The sequence below is a fragment of the Hesperophylax consimilis genome, chromosome 6 (assembly GCF_061612785.1).
Source record: "Hesperophylax consimilis isolate HC1 chromosome 6, BYU_Hcon_1.0, whole genome shotgun sequence".
Classification (NCBI taxonomy): Eukaryota; Metazoa; Arthropoda; class Insecta; order Trichoptera; family Limnephilidae; genus Hesperophylax; species Hesperophylax consimilis.
Genome location: NC_142841.1, coordinates 2,040,351 through 2,061,687, shown reverse-complemented (window position 1 = coordinate 2,061,687; position 21,337 = coordinate 2,040,351). Strand labels below are relative to the sequence as shown.

The window sequence follows — 21,337 nt, the reverse complement described above, 5'->3', positions numbered from 1 at the left end:
CTAAGAGCTGGGATACATTATAAATTGTTATAGTTTTCTGCGTTTAGTTTTCGTGTAGCCGTCAATTACCAGATACCAAGAATTACGGGGCTAAGTTCAATATTATATAATATCACATCTACAAACATAAGTACACACTTCACCACAATCTCAGAATTACAAATCTGCCCTAACGATGTACAATATAATGTTATCGGAAACGTTGAACGACACGGCATAAAACCCACAAATAAATCAATATAATACTATTTATACCTATTTTGGAATATTGGACCCACGTAGGGCACCTTTTTTTATTTGTAAGTAGCTATTTTTGGAGGAATTCTGATACCACAGAAAGGAAAGAAACTGAGAAATAAAATTTAAAACGTGTGCTGAATGCAGTTTAAATATTGAATGAAAATAATAATAATATGTGGTGACTTTTGAATCGGGGGGCGACTTTGGCCATCGCGGATAACTGCATTAGGTAGTTCTCGATAATACTAATTCTTCGAAAATAAGTGTCAAATTAGGTAAATATAACATTTCTTTGGTAAATTGTATTTTTTTAATATTTTCGTAGAGAAATTAAATGTAAGCATCTATATATTGATTTTATTGTAATAAGATTATAATACCTTCATTGAAAAGACTATCAGTATCTATCAATGTATATGTATAATTTTATAATTACCGGAATATTTATTGATTTATCATAATAAAATCGGAATAAAAACAATGCTTATGATTCAAGGTTATATACTATAAATGTATATGGCACAGAAATAAATATACAATAAGAGTAGGTATATTTAAGTTGGACATAATACAGTTTACAATAAAGGTTCGCCTCACTATATGAACCTGTATTGAGGCGAAATTTAAAGAAAAATTAATTAATGCACTCGAATATTTTATAACATATATTATCTCACATTTATTTGATTTTTCGAATTAGCTTATAATAATAATATTTGGCTGATTTATATAGCGCTATTTTTCTGGAAAATCACCTCAAGGGCACTGTGCAATGTATAAATTGAGAAATAAATATAACTGACTTCATTGAAATAAGTTTATAAAATCACCCCACTTCGAAAGGCGTCTTTGATCATCGTGTGTTTTTTTTTACTCCCTAAACACAAATAGGTACATAAAAATGTTTATTATTATATTGTATATCTATAGATTTAACGTGTATACGTACAATAATTATGACAAAATATTTTCCCGCACGTTTTTTTTTTAGTTATTTATTTGAAAATTAATTAATAGTTAAAATAATAATTAATTAATAGTTATTTATTTGAAAATTAAGTTGAAATTAAAAATAAATAAAAGCTACCCCATTTTACGGTAAATAGAAAACATATTTTTTAAAGTATTTAAGCTAGTCTACAGTTTTTTATCCGAAGTGAAACATATTTTTACTCAAGGCACGTTTCGGGAGAACATTTTTTAACAGAAATGCAAGCCCCAAGTGAGCGTGACGAACAATATAACGAAAAGATCTTAGATTACCTAAATATAGATGACAGAAACATAGAACTGGTGGATGGAGGAATAACGCGTACTGAATAAAATAGAAATAAGATCACTGAGGCGTATGTGTATATATACCTATAAATACACATGTACATCAAATCAGGGACTATCCGAATACAACAAAGGGCAATATATATGGTCATCACCACAACTTGTTCAAGATACCATAACATTAATATATATGGTCATCACCACAACTTGTTCAAGATACCATAACATCAATATACAGAGGCGGATTTGCAGTCTTGGCCGCCCTAGGCCCCAGACCATGTAGCCGCCCCCTATATCAGTACCCATCATATTGACCAGGAGTATCCAAACTTTTCAGTAAGTTCCTAGGGTCAAAACCGTTTTAATTTTCCTGCCATTATTATTCATGGTTCATGGGGCGAGATTTGTCCAGGTCTTGGCGGGCGGTAGGTACTTAGGAAGTAATTTCTTGTTATCATCTGTGACTTTTTTGTCACGATTGGCCGCCCCTAATATCTGGCCGCCCTAGGCCCGGGCCTACATAGGCCTAAGGGCAAATCCGCCTCTGTCAATATATATGGTCATAACCACAACTTGTTCAAGATACCATAACATTAATACTCTTTAATACCTAATTTCCAATCGAAGAGAATTTTAAAATAGTAAATTAATCCTGTAAATATAAAATTAAAAGTACATGGATGAATTACCTTTCATGCAAAAATTATTTAAAAACAAATTAACAAGGTTAGGAATGGGACTTTTAAAGAGTTTGGGCATGACAAGTGGATGGACCGAGAGAGGAGTGCCAGGAGAATAATACATGGCGCGCGATATTTAAATAAAAGAATTCCTGGTAGTAGAGTGTATAATTTTATATTTATTTGATAAAGCGAGCAGCGGCTCGGATCGATTACCCCCGGCCTACTAAAACAACGCAGGGTCATTATCCTAACAAACCCTTTGGGTCATTAGTTGTAGCGGTCCTCAGGGCTCAGGGATAGGCGAATGAAGGACCCGCGGGTCTGGGGGATAAGGGACTGGGGAAGTGGGGTCCGAAAGACCGCCCGACTGACCCCTGCTTGGCGGTATCGCCACCTCCCCCTCCCCCACCCCTCCACACCACATGGGAAACCTACATGTTTATATGTAACCATTGTTGGTTAGCCTACACGATTGTACTTTGGCCTATCTGATATGGCCGAAGGGTTCACGCGTAATGTTAATATTATTAAAAGACCGCATTTCTACATTAGATCCCTGAGGCGTACGTGTGTAAATCTATGTGTGAGGAGATACGAAAAGGGTGCGACGCCGACGTATGTGTTATGTATTAGATATTAATATATAACTGCTTACCGAAAAAACATACGTCATATTTTTTATTTACTATCATAATTTAATTCAACTTTAAATTTTAGAGAACGTCGAACTGACATTTAGTTTTGAGAGTGCTATCATAACGCGTGCTACCATAACGTGTGCTTAAATCTGAATTTTCGTATTTGGAAAATTAATGATTCATAAAAAAACAACAACAAAATGTCACCGGAGATCCAAATTCCATTTACAATTTTTATTCCCGACAATATCAGGAATCACTGGTTACAGTAAATCAAGTTTGACGGCCTCCGTGGTCGAATAGCAATTCGGAGGTCGCGGGTTCATATTTTGGCGTGCGCAATTAAATTTTAGTTGATTAATTTGTTTTTTTTTTTTTTAAAGAAAGACAAACATTCCCGGGTTACGAATAACCTGACAATATTTGAAAATCTCTTACTACCACCACAGTAAGCTGAAAATGTTGCTTGTGTTGTGACGGTGGACTTACACACATTATTCTTAAAAACTAATATTTGGAATATTTGCGGCACGTTCCATTGTTGCAGATACCCTCAGTATCACCCTGATGTAAGACCACAATTAAGAATCTAAATTTTGCTTGAAATTAATTTAGTCGTGTTTAGTATTTCTCCACCTTCTTTTTTCTCGTCTTCTCCCCTCCACACTACCTTCACCTTCACAACATACCCCAATTGAGGATGCCATAATATCAATGGCTTCGGACGGTGTGGAGCAGTTGGGACTCTTGTGCGGTATTCACATAAACTAAAGTATAAATATTAAAAATTCTCGAAAGCTAAGCTCTAACATAATGAAAATTGCATTTTTTTTAAATTACTAATTTAGTCAAATAAAATTTATTTACGCCCGCTGGGATTTGAACCCGTGACCTTCGACTTGCTAGTCGAGGGCTTTACACCTCGACCACGGAAAATAGATAAATACAGTGTTACCGTTTGATTTGTTAGTCAAAATCATTTCCAATTATGGCTAAACTCAAATGCTAAATTAACAATTTACTAAATAATAAATTGATCTTACATATAATTCCTGCAAGAAAGCAAAATCGACATTTCGCTGACATTTAAGCTCTATGAATTATAATTAAATAACAAAGCAAGAAAAATAATAATACTTTGTAAAGGAAATCATTTCCACTTTCCACCTTTAAAATGTCAATGCTATTAACCTATTTCCGTCTCCGCTGCGTTGAGACTTGCCAAAGGTAATAAAATAAATCATTAAACTTAAGGACAAGGAGTAAGGATCCCCCTCTTCAGTGCATGGTTAAGTGTCTCGGTTGAACACTAAACTGGCAAAGTACCAGAACATCTTATTGTGTAATATTGCAAATGCTTCATTTGTTGCACGGCAAACTTGGGTTAGGTGATACGCATGAATAACGATAATTTCATTCAACATTCTATTTTCACGATTTTCCAGGTCAGAAAATTGACATACGGTTGACATACGAAAGGTTACACAGTATCGACTCGATGCAAAATTTATGTATTTTTAAGTTTTATTTTATTTTTAAATAGCCTTTCGACTGCACAAAAGCACCACATAACTTTGCCGGAGAGTTAGGTAGGTAGTACATTGAGAACAATACAAATTTCATTCAAATGCTAAAGTCAGCTCTTGCAATACATTTGACTCTTTTTTCCGACTGTTGCCAAGCCCCACAAGGGTCTAATTTCCTTAATTGTTCCCCGATATTCATCGATTCTCCTTGGCCGGGAGACCTATCGTTCTTCGGCCCCTTAAATAGCGGCATAATTTATAGTTGGAGGCCCACTTAATTTGGTATCCGCTTCACTCACTGCACTATCTATACGCGCGGTAACAATAACGTGCCGGTTAAATAGGTAAAATATAAATAAGCATTGACGTAAACATTTTTTTATCAATTTCGCAAACCATTTTTATCGTGATCAGTAAAGTTTGAAAAGGCGCCCGTACATCGGCAATATTGGCAGCATGCAACGTAATTTGGTAAATGGAACTGTATAAAAGTTTTCTCATTATGGTGAGAGCAACTCTCCACGCGGAGTACGTCAGTACGCTATCAGGCTTTTAGCAATTAGGTCTTAATCGATCAGCTCAACCAACTTTCCGACTTGGAATACTTACCACGATACGCGAATGCGGAAAAAACTAAGATCCTGAGTTAGAAAAAACTCAGTTAGTTGTGGAGTCAAAACTCAAGAATAAATTAAAAAAATCCAGATAAACCATCACAATGTATTATACAACTCCATTATTGCTCCACATTTTATCTGCCGCACAACTATTATTTTCTTGGGAAGTGACAGAGAACAAAATCAGTACATTCTCCAAGAGCAATGAGAATAATAAGGCGAAATAGATTTTAGAAAGTAACCCAAACGTTAAAGGAACTAAATAGGCTATCGAAAAAACAGAAACTGACGTTTATATACCTAAAATAATAAACAACCTATCACTAATATACATAATACTATCAAATACAATTATATACAACAAGGACATTCACAGAAATAACAACAGAACGTGTAATGAAATTAGGCAACCAAAATTAAATAACTAATAAAAACGTTATAATGTATGAATATAAGTCATAATAAATTAGACATTTGTAAAACTTGGATGTACAAATGGCTAAAATAAATAAAATTGTCAAAAAAATTACACAAAAGAAACAGGAAACAACAAAATTGACCACCTAAAGCCGATCTGTGAAATACCGGTAGAACAAAACACAGGATTCCTATTTGTAGTCCATAAATCTTGTCGCTTGAAAGAGGGGGCGGGTACCTTGCGTCAGATCTGTTATGTTTTGATTTTTTGCCGAATTGTTTATGATGTTGTTGTTATAATTGTTTATGCTCATTAAATAATCCATGTTTCTGACTTCGACCACCGAGCGCAACATTGTCAAAAATCAAAAAACGACAAAAGTTTCTACTTTTCTACAGTTTTTGGCAAGTTTAACCCTGAAGGACTAGTTTACGATTATAACAATCAAGTAAGTTTAAAAAAAAAACGAAATTTTCTACTTTCCTACAGTTTTTGGAAATTTTAACCCTGAAGGACTAGTTTACGATTATAACAATTAAGTAAGTTTATATATACCCAATAGTTTCCAAATACAGCTTTTCAAATTTATCAATTTTTTAGAACTCGGAAACTTTTTTGCAACATTTTGTTGTTCTACGGGAATTTGACAATTTTGCTTCAATCAATCAATCTGGCATCTTTATTATTGTAGAAAGCTGCAGGTTAAGTGGCCGACTACTATCTTTCCCTACCACCCCCTCCCTCTATCTCTCCGCACCACTCCCTCCTCCTCAACGTCAGGCCCTTCGTTGAACACCAGTTTGCGTCTGGCACATAGGTTTGCGTCGCAACACCCTCAGTTTCCCAAAACGGATTTCACTTTTTCACGATTCATCAGTAGTAGACAAGTTAAAGAATCTACTGCCAATAGCCAAAAGGTTCTACAGATTGGAAGAGAATCAATACTAGCAGCAATTGGTAACTTCCAAGAAGTGAAATTCAAACTTAAAAACAGTCTCTTTCTTCAGCTGTAAGAACTATTGTTGTTGATGATAGAAAGGTCACTGTCAATCCTCTAACCCTCATTCACAGGTTGTGTGCCCTAAAACAGTCGGATAAAAAATTGAGAGATTTCTTCATATACGAGCTGTAACCAACCCCAATGTCACTTTTCACCGAAGAGGGATTGAGAAAGGGCACAAATCCTCGTTATACTCAGAATTCTAACCTATGAACTTAGATGAGAAGTGATAACGACAAGGATTAACGAAATTTTAAGTGGTGGATGGAGGCCATGTAATTAACAAAGTTGTGTGAATTCAAAGCTCATCATTTAGTTCGATGGCTGACAGGTACACTCAGTATATTACTGCTCATTACGGCTCAAAGGTGGTGGTAGTTTTAGATGGATACGCAACAGATGGATACGCAACAGATACACCTGAATAGATAGATATCAGCGTCAGGAGAGCGGATAATAGTTGCATTGTATGGTGGCAATCCTGATATTCAGAACCTTGATGAGCTGCGGTATCGCCCATTTGCTAGGGCCGCAGAGAAAACGAGCTTCAATCTTGCCAGGTTACCTCCTACACAGGACGCAGCTCTCCAAAAACTGAAAAACTCTCGTCTTGCAGCCACTGCGGCGGGACCTAATGCGACAATCGCACTTGAGGTAGATTCCCACTCCCTAGAAAACGACGATGTGCACGATATCATTTTAACCAACCATTTTTACGAAAATCTTTTGTTTATGAAATATGTATATTCGCTCCACCAATGTGCTTATCTTAAAATTCATATCTATATATAGTGAATTCATATCTCCATGGGAAGTGAGAGTTTTTGAGAGATCATAAGGGCGAATATCAAAAAAGTGATGTACATTTAAGGCGAATAAAATAATATTCACATTTTCATCCATATTTCGCACTTAGGTCGATGAAATAGTTATGATGTAAGGGCGAATAATCAAAGTTTGCCAATACTGCATAACTATTTTTGATTTTCGATAATTTCGTCATCGTGCTTTAACGCCGATAAAAATTAATTTTTTGATAAATATATGTAAAATTATTGAAAGCAGTATTCTGTGATATGAAAATAATGTTAAGAGACAACACACACAAAAATGTAACAAATTGATAAAGAAACAAAAAATAATGAATAGAAAAGAAAGAAAGATTCTCAACGCTGCAGGAAAAATAATAAAATAACGAGAATATTAATAACTGCCCGAAAACGCCGGACTTTATTTTGCAGAAGATTTGCATTTAAATGTAGCGCATTCTTAACGCATTCTTGAAACTTTATAAAAACAGCCATAATCAGAACCAACAGAGTTAATACATACAACCACAACGAACGCATCAGTATTTTGGTAGTTTTTTCTTTCTGTTCAACATATTTCTGAAAAATTTGCTCCAATATTCTTAAAAAAATAATAAATAGCACTGGAGTCGTGCAAGTGGATAAGCGAGGAAGGTATTTACCAATAATAACAAAAAATTCTGCTGAACATGATGAATTTGTCAGAGGACATATTTTACCCATATGAACGGTCGAATCATATTATTGCAGGAAATCCTCTGCCAGAAAATATTTACCCGCAGAGCTTAATATTAACAAAATGAACCAGCTCGACCGCGAGAAATGTGTTGAGTGGGCGGTGACGGGATGTGAAAAAAAAGTTTTTTGGTTTGTTTTTGAGAAAAAATACAACCAAAAATTTCAGACACCAAAATTTCGTTTGAATCAGAAACGTCCCTTAACATGTGTAGAAATATAAAAAAAGGTGTTCGTGGGTATTTTTTAATATAAATCTACAGTTTTATTCCGACTTTATTTAAATTTTCCAAACTTGACCTTCAAAACAAGAGGAACGTAACTGTCTATCTTAGATTTTTAAAAACCAACCCATCCCCTTCCTCGTTTCCCCCGCCCAGAAAATGCTGGGTACTTCAGCTAGTAAGGAATAAACAAATAATTTGAATAGATCTGAATAGATTTATTTTTTCTTCTTCAGCTTTCAGGCCAGAGGCGTGCCTTCCATACAGGCACCTAAGCACTGCCTTCCCTATCTTACTCACGAAGAAATATGAATACTTTTATTTTTTTTAGTTGTCGCAAGAAATCAATCTACACATTCAAAAAGACCTGCGAATCCCTCTATAACGTGTAAAAAGCAGGAGCCAAGTATTTAAATTGAACCATGTCATATTGAAATGAGGACTGTACTCTACACGACAATGTACATGTTCGAGTGCGAGTTCAATGGAAGACTCTTTGTGTTAGCGATGAAAAAGGTAGTGCCTTTTGGTACAAATCACAAATGTGGCAATTAGTGCCATCTGTTGGTAACTCAATTAAATAGTACAATTTTAATAACGAAATAGCGACATCGACTGTAAATTGCCAGCTTCCTCGTGAAATAATTACGTACCTCGGATTTGCAAATGAACACACAGATTGCAGGAATTTTGTCGGACAACTGACTGTTTGGACCAGTTGCTTACCTATTTATTGGGCTAAAATAGTACAATGTCTACACGTGTTAATAGGGTTGGTTATTTTTAAATGCATCAGACCGCCGAAAATTTATTATTAATTTCCCACGGTTTGTCGTGCGAGTAATTCAACCTTGCAAAGGCCACATAACACGTGTACGGCGATAAAAATCTGATCAAGATGAGTCAGATGAGTAGAAATACGGGAAAATTGATAAACATTTTCTTATTTAAAACATGTTAGGAAATAAATGTCTTCGATACAATCATATTGTGTTGGCTTTCATTGAAATATATAAATTTTATTTACTATCCAGTAATTGACTTGTAATTTGCACAAATGAAGCGGTAATCTGAATAGTTTTAATGTGGCTGTAAAGCTAATTAATATCGGTTTAAACTGCTTAGCCAATCTTAAAAACTTACCAAGTCACTTTGAAATGTAAATTAATTCGCTGTTTTTCCGACTGCCCACCCCGATTTAAAACCCCGTGGACGCCACTGTTTCTGACGTTTTATACATAGGCCTCCCTCAAATTGAAATCAACTAAATAAAAAAGCAACTATGCATAATATTTGAATTTGTTTAGATTATAGAGTTGATACTACTTACGCTCGGTTTCACAATAAGAATTGCCAAAGACTTTTGTAATATATCTAGGTTAATTTTTTTGTACACTTCGTTAGTCAGATATTATTATAATTTTTTTCCTATTCCCTTATTGAGAGCCCGGCATTATTGCAAATGATTTCATTTCATGTTCCTAATAGTTACACTAACTAAAAATCTATTTCTCTGCAACAATAATGTCAATATCAATTCGTATATTATACCACGCATACACAACTTAGGTAACCACTAAGCAGAAGTAGCAGCTAGTTTTAATAGCCTAACAAAACAAGAAGAACTAACTAATTGGTCATATCACATAAAGATCTAAAAGTTGCAATTGAACTCATGCAAATTGACTTTAATCAACTTTGTAAATGGTCACATGATGCAGGACTATTAATAAATGCTAAAAAAACCAAAGTTATGCATATAAAATCCATAAAAATATCCCGACTAATTGTAAATGTGAAAGCTTAGAATTAGTTACAGAATATGTCTATCTTGGTGTTACAGTAGATTGCTTTTTCAAATGGGACAAACATATTTAAAAAACCTGTAAAAAACTCAGATCAATTGCTGGCAGAATGTACACATTAATTTTTTTCCTATCAATTGAAACACTTAAATTAATTTATATGTCAATGGCAGAATCTATTATAAGATATGGATTAACCATATGGGGAAATACTAGTATAACCAATCTGAAACAAGTCCAAGTTGTACAAAACGAAATTGTAAAATTACTAGTCGTCCCTAATATTTTTAAACAGAGACATAATACACCGTTGCTGTTTCAGAGTACCAAAATTTTACCTGTTAAGGCTATTCTACGGCGAAAAATCATAATTCAGTATATATTAACCCCGCAGCATAAAGAAAAATTAGAACATAAATACAGTATTAGATTCACGCGCAATGACGGGTTAATAGTTCCGAAATTTAATAATAAATACGGACAGAGAACGTTTGAATACAACATACCGAAGATATTTAATTTATTACCTGACACTATAAAGAAATGTAAATCTATGTATAAGGTTAAATATATGGTGAAAAGTTGGCTATCGGAAAAAAAATATTTACTTTAATATGTATGAAAAATTGTAAAAAAAAATTGTTGATTCTGTAGATATAAGATGTAAATTATAACTTATAAAAGTGTCTATGAAACTAACCTGCAACTGCAACTGCACCTGTTGACAAGCCAATTCAATTGGCTTAGCAGGACTTGTTTGTTGATATGTATTAACTATTTATTTAATAAAAAATAAAATTAATAATTAAAAAAAAAAACAAACAAAAATTCTTTAAAAACCTAATCTTACAATTTTTTTAAAATAGTTGTTAGTTAAAAATTTTGTTTCTTATAGCCTGATTGTAAATTTTAGTTGTAAAATGTAGTAATCATGTTAGCATATTTACACTGTATTAGCATGTTCACCCGGTATAAGTTTTGTAAAAAATATTTTATTCTGTATTTAAAGATACTTGTAACGTAAATAAATTAAAAAAATCCAACATTTACGTTGTTTTACGGATTCAAAAAAGCAATTTTACCATATTTTAGGTTCGAACCCAAACCCAATTAGCTTTCATTTTAAGCTTCGCAATCAATGACCGAAATTTGGGCCATTTGGAATTTCTAATATAATTAAGTAAAAATTTGGCAATCCAATCAGGCCTTTTCCAAAGATTTCGACCCTTGTAATTAGATTTCGCATTTTATTGAACAAATTATTCAGCCAACCTTATTTATTTTATCTAGAAAGATTGTTCGAAATTTGTTTCAACAAAGCACTCCAAACTTTAATTCAATAAGTTTTCGACGTAAATCTTACATTACGTGACGAAAAAAATGCCATCTCTAATCTCTACTATGAATAAGCCTTCATCTTATCCTTATATCTACGGAAATCTGAACCCGAGCAAAAGAGGTCCCATGTTTAATAGATTGCATTATAAAACCGCAGTAATATGCTGTAACCTTTTTCATCGAGAATGACAGTGTTTGTAGATTGTATTCTTCACCGTTAGTTATTTTGTGTCAGAGTTACGATGGAAAATGAATAAAATTTCGATACTTTACATTACTGACTAAATTTCTTGGCTTAAAAATGGTATCAAAATGTAACAACTTGCCTTTGAAACCTACAAGCGTGATATGAGTAGAGATCTACTGCAACTATTAAGTTGTTCCCGACTGTCGTCTGATGTGAGCACAGATCTACTGCTGAAACTATTGAGTTGTTCCCTGATGTAAGCGCAGATCTGCTACAACTATTGAGTTGTTTCCAACTGTAGTCTGATGTGAGCGCAGATCTGTTGCAACCATTGAGTTATTTCCGACTGTAGTCTGATGTGAGCGCAGATCTGCTGCAACTATTGAGTTGTTTCCGACTGTAGACTGATGTGAAAACAGATCTACTGCAACTATTGAGTTGTTCCCGACTGTAGCCTGATGTGAGAGCAGATCTGCTGCAACTATTGAGTTATTTCCGACTGTAGTCTGATGTGAGCGCAGATCTACTGCAACTATTGAGTTATTTCCGACTGTAGTCTGATGTGAGCGCAGATCTGCTGCAACTTTTGAATTATTCCTGACTGTAGCCTGATGTGAGCACAGATCTGCTACAACTATTGAGTTGTTTCCGACTGTAGCCTGATGTGAGCACAGATCTGCTGCAACTATTGAGTTGTTCCCGACTGTAGCCTGATGTAAGCGCAGATCTGCTGCAATTATTGAATTGTTCCCGACTGTAGCCTGCTGGGTTAAAATTTATCTAATAATAACCAACATGTAAAAAGAGAGTAAAATAGTAGAAGTTGACAAACTTTCATATTTTTCGGCGTTTTAATGCATATTAGGTACATAAAAATATGTAAATCCTAATGTTTTTGTTAAAGTAGATGCCTACCTACAATACGCAGATATTATTTAAATAAAATATTAGGTATGAGTCGACAATAGAACGAATAGCTAGCGATATTACCTGCCAAAAATATTTAATATAACGAATTATTATTCGTTCAGAAAAATAATTATACAAATAGAAAAAAAATCTTCCAAGATAGAATAAATGCCGCCAACAGGAATTGAAGTCGCTGCCTTCTGACTACCGGTCAACTGCTCTAATCATTGTGCTACGTTGGCTTATTCTAAATCCGCAAAATAATTCAATATGTACTAGTATTTTTGATTCAACAATAATTGCTTATTACATTTTTTCTCTCGAACCTTTCAGGTGAAAAATTATTTCTTATAATAATTTGTTATCCTTTGTGCTATTCATATAAATCTTGCCCTAAAAACTTAGCATATCATTAAAAAAATCTGTATATACATATTTGTACGTATATTTATCATCTTCAATAGTTGCAAAATTGCTTTGTGGCGTCATTTAAATTACATGAAAACAAATTACTTTTATACACCACTTTTAATCAATAATAATCTATGTGTTTCAAAGCCAATGGCTTCTTCGTCAGGATAGTGAAAATTAACAAAATTAATTCATTTTAATTATTCTGACGAAGAAGCCATTGGCATTGTAAATTATTATTGATTAAAAGTGGTGTATACAAAGTATTTTATTTTCATATAATATTTAATATCCTTCGTTTATAAAAATACTCATATAATAATATATAATAATCCCGGTTCAATTCTATCATCAAGCGGTTGTATAAAATAAAAAAGCACAATGTGAAGAAGCATAATAAATTAGAATAATAATATAACCCATATCATTCCCAAAACATTACTTTGGGGGGATTACAGGGAGTCACGCGGGGAACCATTCACTGGTGGAATTTGCATTTTTAAGCCATAAATGTCAAGATTTGTATAAAAATGTCACTTACCTTATTCAAATGGAAAGAGGGCCATACTATGCCGCAGCTCCACTCCTTTGGGAAGGTTTTGGGGCACTCTGTATCATTACTTTACATTTATCACTTTAATTACCTAGCTGTAATAAAATATTCCATAAAAAAACATTTAAAAAAATGTTTTTTTGCATAAAGCTTTCTGATCTGACTTTTAAATGATGACATGAAATAAAAACCCCATTTTTCAATTAACACGTGCAAAATACAAATGCTATCGTCTACATATAGCCAAAACTGAATTAAAAAAATGTCAAATTACAAACCAAAGCGATCTAAACTTTTGCTTTGAGGTCCTGAAATGAAAAAGCTGACGACCTTGTAACGTGTAATTATTAACGTCACGTACTAATTTTAATGGATTTTTTTAGAGTAGTAATAGTGACACATAAAATTTAAATTTGTCACCCCTTCAGTTAGTCAACTCACACAACGTACGCGTGTATTAGTGAAGGTTTTTTAGTGCAAGTGTAAGGTCATCTGGTACAACTTTAAATAAAATCTTTTTTTGCAGTATTTATGTTTGTTGTTGAATGGAATATATGCAAATGAGAGTAAGTGAGACAAAAACGTAAGAAGGAGGCAAAAGTTCAAAGTTGATTATTTACTTCCCTGGCAAAGTTCGGACAACAATATTAATTAATTAATTTGTGAATTATGCAAAGTGATTGGTTTAATTTGATATAAAAAATGTAAGTGTGTGATTGAATGAGATATATAATACATAGAACGCAATATAAATTAACCTTATACATTTGGGTAATGTAAATACATTTATGTCAAGCCGAAATGTAAACATTCCAAATTGAAATATGTCAGTTGAACGTCAAAGGAAACTCTAATCGGAATTTCTCGAACTACTACTTTTTTAATAACAGCATGTTTTTGGCAAATAAAATACTGGGCTATTCTCTAACAATAACATGTTTTGCTCAATGCAAATACTTCTTGAAAACGTAAATATTTTCGCAATAAAAAATATGTTATTAGTCATGAAAGAATAAATCAAAACAAAATTAAACCAACTTCTTTTATATCTTTCAGCAATTTGTCCGCAACATACGTTTCCGTCTAAAATTCAAAACCAAACGCTTGACCCATATTAACAGATCGTGTTGGATCAAAACGTCAATTTAACAACACTTTACTTTAACCTTGACTTTTGGCGTAGGTTTAACCACAAATGGACACTGTTCAAGTGACTTTACAATCACAAATCATCCCGCACCGGGAACATATTTTATGAAAACAAAAACACGCCGTTTCAGGTTGTTTATTATTTGCTGAAAACACGTGCGTCCACCGCGGCGATACTTTTCCGAATGGCAGATAAATTTCAGCGCTTGGAAGTATACATTTTCATATGGGGACAAGTGATCACTGCGCATGCCCAAGAAAATCGCAAAACCCACTTATCAGAATAATTTTTCTGAAGCTTTCAAAGATAGAAGTAACCTAAATAAACAGAAAATTCGATTGTTTTCATTATGAGACGTATTAGTTTCATCGATTTCTCTGACAATGAATGCATGTCTTATAAAATAAGGGTTTGAAAAGCCTGTTTTGATAAGGGATGTCTGAAATGGTAAGCCGTCAGCTGTTTCTAGCGCATGCGTCGTTTGGGTAAAGACGGTTTGTTTTGGAATGAATTGATAATGAACATACCTTGGCATTAATAATTGACTGAGGTCTAAATAAAGGTTGCTCAACGGAGCTTTTTGGCTGTGTTTAACTCGCATTATCTTTTTACGGATTATCCTATATTATAAATTTATTGCTTAACTTATACGAACACAGCATACAATTAACTTGATTAAATAATTTATGTGAATAATTTATTCATTTGATTAAAAAAGTGGTTACTTGCAATAGTGCCTTCCTCGGACCTGTAATCGTACCAGTCGTCTATGTTTAAAAAATGTGATATCCTTGATATTAATATATACGCTCACCTATATGTAGATGGTACTAGATTAGTCTATTAGGTTACCCAAATATGGCGATAATTGTCGAGTATTGTAGAGACCGAGGGGAAAATACATAAGGTGGGAACCTCAAGGTCCGGGTTCATATTATTCCAATTGCGTGTTAATTAACATATCCAAACCCATTGTCAATCGATCATATTGAAAGTTCATGTATTTTAAAGCCGGAGTTTTATTTAATAAGATAGATTGTGAGAAACCCAAGGACACAAGGTATGATCATCTTTCCTCTATTTCGTTTTCCAGTTAGCGCTTCCCTGTGATCAAAATTAGCCTGTAAGCAAAGTGTCCAGAATTATTTGGCAATGATAATTTTTTTTTCAAACCTACGGATATACCTGTATTCGAAGTTGGACTCTCGCGAGTGTTGTGCAAAACCCTGCGATTCCAACAAACCGGTAAGCTAGTACAAATAAGCAAAAATATATTTTTTTACTATATTTTTTTTGGCAAAACTAAATTAAAATCAAACTCCTGTTACTCTTTATGGAAATTTCGCAATTGAAGTAGCGTAGACATCATGTACGACTAATGAATTAGTGCGATTCGGGAGGAAACAGTCCAGTGCGCTGCAACAAAGTTAGGAGATGTAACTCTACAGACCGTGCAAGGAGAGGCTGTTATTGACGGAGGCCGCTGAAGTAGCTCAGGACAGAGAAGGCTGGAGGCGCTTTGTCGAGGCGAAGGGTCGCCGACCCGAATAGGACAAAAGGAAGGAGGTGAGATGATATAACAAATTATAAACATTGACCCTTCTGCATAAAACACGCATAATCAATATGTATGCATAACTATGATAGTAAATACCACTTAATATTATGCTCGACTGTATACTTTTATTATCAGAATTTACAGAAACTTTAGTTACTATGTGAAAAACCACGGGAATAAAAAAACATAAAAAATATGTAGGTATATATTTTTTTTTAAATAGTTCATAATCTGCTCTTTCACAGATGGCGCTAATTAATTTTTCTCAATTTGCACAAGTAAGCTTGTACGTTAAGAATGCAAAACGGTATACCGCGCAAACGGCTTGTACGAACGTTAATTTGCGCAAACCAAAATTTCTCTAATTTGCACAAGTAAGACAAAATCAAAATTGTATTATGCGCAAATGGCTTGCACATTCTTTAAAAATGATTGCGCGTGCAATTTGCTGTCGTGCCGCACACACGGAGAAAAATGAGTATTACTAATTTATTGAATCTCTTCAAATTATTTGGTAATCCGGTTAACAATGGTATTGCAGGCCTTAACGAATGAATTAACAGGTTTCCGAATAAACTTTTAGTATATTTAGAATATATTATCATGATGTCGGAAAATCTGAATATTTTATTATGATGACAAATGCATGTGCATTCGTTAAGGTCTGCAATCCCGATTTCAACCGGATAATCAATAATTTGGAGAGATTCTTAATAAATTAGCAATGCTTATTTTTCTCCGTGCAATGCACACTGTTTTTTTCGTAAAATTATTTTGCATGCAAGTCGTTGGGTATAGGCGGTCCTTAATAATTACACTTTTTAAAAATCTAAATAATTTAAACATGGAATTTACAGTACACAATAATGAAAGTTCAGCCTAACCGCAGAGCATGTAGTGATTTGTCGCCTTAATGTACCAATAATTTAATTCACCGCAGTCGACGACGACTATTTACCTCACCCACATCCACATCCGCCGGCTGACATTACGAATTTCAGCTATTCAAATTACTATTTCCGTTTATCACCTGTTTAATTGCGTTCTGAATCCACTTGAATCACATTTCAGAGATAAACCATTTGAAATACTTATTTGATTGTGGAGAATAAATGGGTTAGTGGATAAGGTTAAAATTTCCCTCATTTTTAGTTATTTCCATTAATATTATTATAATTTTTCTTAATAGACAACAGTATTTACTTAATAGACAACAGTATTTACTTAATCGACAATAGTTTTTACTTACATCGGTTGTGCAACGTGCAATGTCAAACGGAGAAAATTTACTGATATGAAATATTGTTAATTTATTAAACATCTGATCAAATTCTTCATTTTACTGATAAAAATAAAGCTGGAGGCCTTAAACGAATGATTTAACAAAATTCGTATGTTATTAAAAAAATTAACGTCATCTATGAACGCGTAGATTTATAAAGTACGTTAAGCTTACCCTTGGGATCTTCCTCATCTTAAGATTTTACGAGACAATAAACATATGGTTGAATAGTTTTGGCTGTTTTATGGTGAAAATTTTGTAGGTTAACCCACTCTTAACAAAAAATTATAGAATTTATGACATTCATTCAGTAAAAAAAAATTCAAGAATTTTCACGGGTCGAAACCAAGTCTCTAATGTAGTCAGTATATACCTACACATTACAATATTTTGAATAATGAAATACTTTTGTTTGAAGAATGTTGACAAATATTGGAATAACTTTTAAAAAATTGGATTCATTTAAAAGTATAATTCATCTTTCATTTTATTATTTATTTCTAAATTGATTTGATTTTTCAGGATAAGTGGAATGAACGTTTTATACATCCCGAAGGCTTAGAACTTTTCCACTTCCGCTGACGGTTCAGACTTTTCAATTTCCCCCCAACCGGAAGATAATAAGGAATTCGGGTTGTGTTTTGACATGATGATGAATTCATTATTAAATACGGATTTACAATATATGAAAATGGCATCATGATTAATTCATACGATGAATTCAGTTATTATACCGACATATTAGATACTGATATTTAAATACGAAGGCAATCAGTACGAAATGAGATTTAGCGTAGAGGGACGAAATAATAAAAATATTAAACATACCTTAGTACAAAAGAACTGCATAAAAATGTATGGAATATTTTGAAAATTAATAAAATTTTTGGTGAGCAGTAATGAATTAAAAGTACTAGATTCTTAAAGTGGTTTATTTTTTGGTTATTATGCCGTGTTGCGCCACCTCCTTCTTTAGCCAACCTTTTGGATATCATAACAGTGTCCATCAATAGAGAAACTATGTAATTTCGATTGGAGTTTGTAAAATAATTGCAGGATTTGTGAAGCTGATAGTCTTTAAAATATATTTGCCCAGGATAATTGCACATCACAAACGAATATTTCCAATTTTCTTTATAATATACTAATATTTCTTTGTTGACACGCGCTTTATTATAAACTTTTTAAAAAACTGACCACTTACTTATCGAAGTTGTAACATGACATTTTTTACGAATTTTTGGTTTTGAAAACGAGGAAAAGATACACGGTACGGAACAATTAAGATATTTGGCGAATTATCAGATGGATAAAAATTAAAAGAAAATATAACCAAAATTTTAATAAAAATTACGAGAATAAAGAGAGAAAGAATAGAATATATTTTCTGTTTATTTTTCGGAATTACTTTATTGAGTAACACCTCAAATTGTAATATTTAATTAATGAAGACCTTATTAGCGATTCCTAAACGAAAATCTGTAACAGAAAAACGTTTAGAAATCGCTAATATTGTCTTCATTAATTATATATTTTCTGCCTTGTGGTATCTTGAAGAAGTCATGGCGACGATTGTCAAGATTAACCGTAAGAAATTTAAACAACAAATGAACATTATTATTATATTACAGATGAGGTAGCTTTATAGTTCCAACTTTGAAAACGATAATTAAAATAATTTTCTCTTAAAATATTTCACATCTCTATATTTTTATGTGAATACTGCACAAAGTGTTCCAAGTGATCGCAACCATCTAGAGCCAGTGATAATATGGCATCCCCTTTTGGGGTATGTTGTGAGGCTGAAGGTAGCGGGGAGGGGAAGTTGGTGGGGAAGAGGATGGTGGAGAAGTACTGGCTATTTAGATTCGGTCACTAAACACCGCTAAGAACATTTCAAGCTACATTTTATTTCGGAATGATGGTCTTACACTTCTACTTTACGTTTGTCTGAATACTTGACACAATCAGTTCCAATTTTGAAAACAATTGAATTCAAAACAAATCCGTGTTCTTTAAATCAGAGTTAAAATCAATCACAGACAGCCCTTAAACCGAAATTAATTTGCTTGATGATGACGATTGAAGTTTTTTAAATTTTCAAAGAATGTCCAATTAATGTATTTATTCTTTACTTTATTAACGCCTTTTTTAAGGACTTTTAAATTTGAATTGAAAAAATTATATATTAATACAGTACATATATAAACTGACTCAGTAACAATCTTTTGTATTCGTTAAGTGATAAATTAAAAATATCTACTGACTCTGTATAATTATTTCCCTTCATAAGTATTCTGGGCAATGAGGAATACATATGGTAGTTAGTACCAGAATTTCTGTACTGAAATAAATCCCCATATATAGTATTACTTAGGGGAATCCAAAAACTTATCAATGAAAGCAATTTTGGACTATCTAATGCATCATTTAGAATTTTATATAGAAATACTGAGTCAGTGAAAATTCTTCTGTCAGAAAGTAGGCTTATTCATTTAATTTAGAAGTGTGTTTTAGTTCAACAAAATTGCTGGAATATCCATTTTAAAACATAGAAAAGGTTAGAAGTTATTTTTTATTATTTTATTGGCCTGTACATTAATATTGTAATGTGGATGTTACGAGAGAATGACAGGAGAACTGTATTCAAATTGACTTCTAACAAAGGAAAAACATAACAATTTAATACACATGATATTATTAAAATTTCTATTTAACCAAGTTATAAATCCCAACATTTGTCAATTCCTTCTTAGAGATTTCCGTTTTGTGGTTAACAAAAAAAAGATTTGATTAGAAAGTGATGCCGTTTATGTTAATGTCTCAAGAGAATTGTAATAAATGTTTCAATTAAAGATCAGTGGAGTTCTTATTAAAAAAACACGACTATTTGACATTTTGAGATATTTAAGTAAAGTCTGTTTGCGTTATAGGTCGACTTAACAGATTATTGGTTACGCACGGATAATTTCTTAAGCTAAATAACTGTGCAAGCAAAAATCCTAGGATCACTTCAGTTTCGCCTAGTGCGCAGTATTACCCTTGAAGCCATATTAACCGAGATAAAGTACAAATACATAGGATTTGAGAGAAGCCGCTTTACCAATTCAAGTCACGCCGTTCTCCTTATCTTTGGGGGAAATTCTAAAAGGAAGTTCCCGATCTTTTATTTAGTTTTTCTCGAGAATTGGAAAGGGAAGGGTAATTGGATGGAATATTTACGAAGTTTAAACATTGGCTGGTGGCATTAAGACCGTATTTCCTTTGGGCCCGTAACGGCGGCTTAACTGACTTCCAGATGTTTTGCTATAGAATTTTCATCGTGACATACGATATCATGGATTTTAACCTGATTTATATCAGTGTGTATAGATTGTTAAAGGCAGAAACAAACCAAAATACGAAAATTTAGATTTCGTTTTAAGTCTACGTCAGAAAAACAGTCAATATTTACCTTCTAACTTAAATATCAAAGTTTTATAGGTATTCATTGAAAAAAAAACAAATTGTAGTTAAAAAGATTTTAAAAACTTAATTTATTAAAGATTCTACAAAACGCATCAAATCTATGACGTGTCATTATGTATGCTAAATTCAAGACATTTTTAGTCTTAAATTTGATCACTTTTAATTGAAGAACACAATTGTAGAATGTCGGCGTCTCGTCACTTTTTGTAGTAGACCAGAGTCTAAAAATACAACCATTTGTCGATTCCGTGATTCCCAAATCCGCGTTTTTGATGTTATGTTTTCAAATATCAGATAAAAAAATACTTTTCCGTTCAAAATTGTAAATTGATAATTCAATAAAATTAACTAGCTATTAAAAAACTTTAACACAAAAGAATAATAAAAATATTTATAACGTAATATCTTAATTTCGGAGGTTGTCGATTTCAGTCAGAGTAGTAAAGTAAAGAGTAAAGAGTAAGGAGTAAAGAGTAAAGAGTAAAGAGTAAAGAGTAAAGAGTAAAGA

The 21,337-nt window shown here is 33.0% G+C and overlaps 1 protein-coding gene across 1 annotated transcript in view; it reads right to left on the bottom strand.

Annotated features, from left to right (window-relative positions):
• Positions 1-14,619, bottom strand: part of Csgalnact (Chondroitin sulfate N-acetylgalactosaminyltransferase) — a 315,839-nt gene extending 301,220 nt beyond the window's left edge. The window contains exons 1-2 of the mRNA XM_089632739.1: positions 14,410-14,619; positions 13,360-13,466 (exon numbers count right to left, since the gene is read on the bottom strand). The gene's annotated coding sequence lies outside the window, so the exon portion shown is untranslated. The remainder of the gene's footprint in view (positions 1-13,359; positions 13,467-14,409) is intronic.
• Between the last annotated feature and the right edge of the window lie 6,718 nt (positions 14,620-21,337).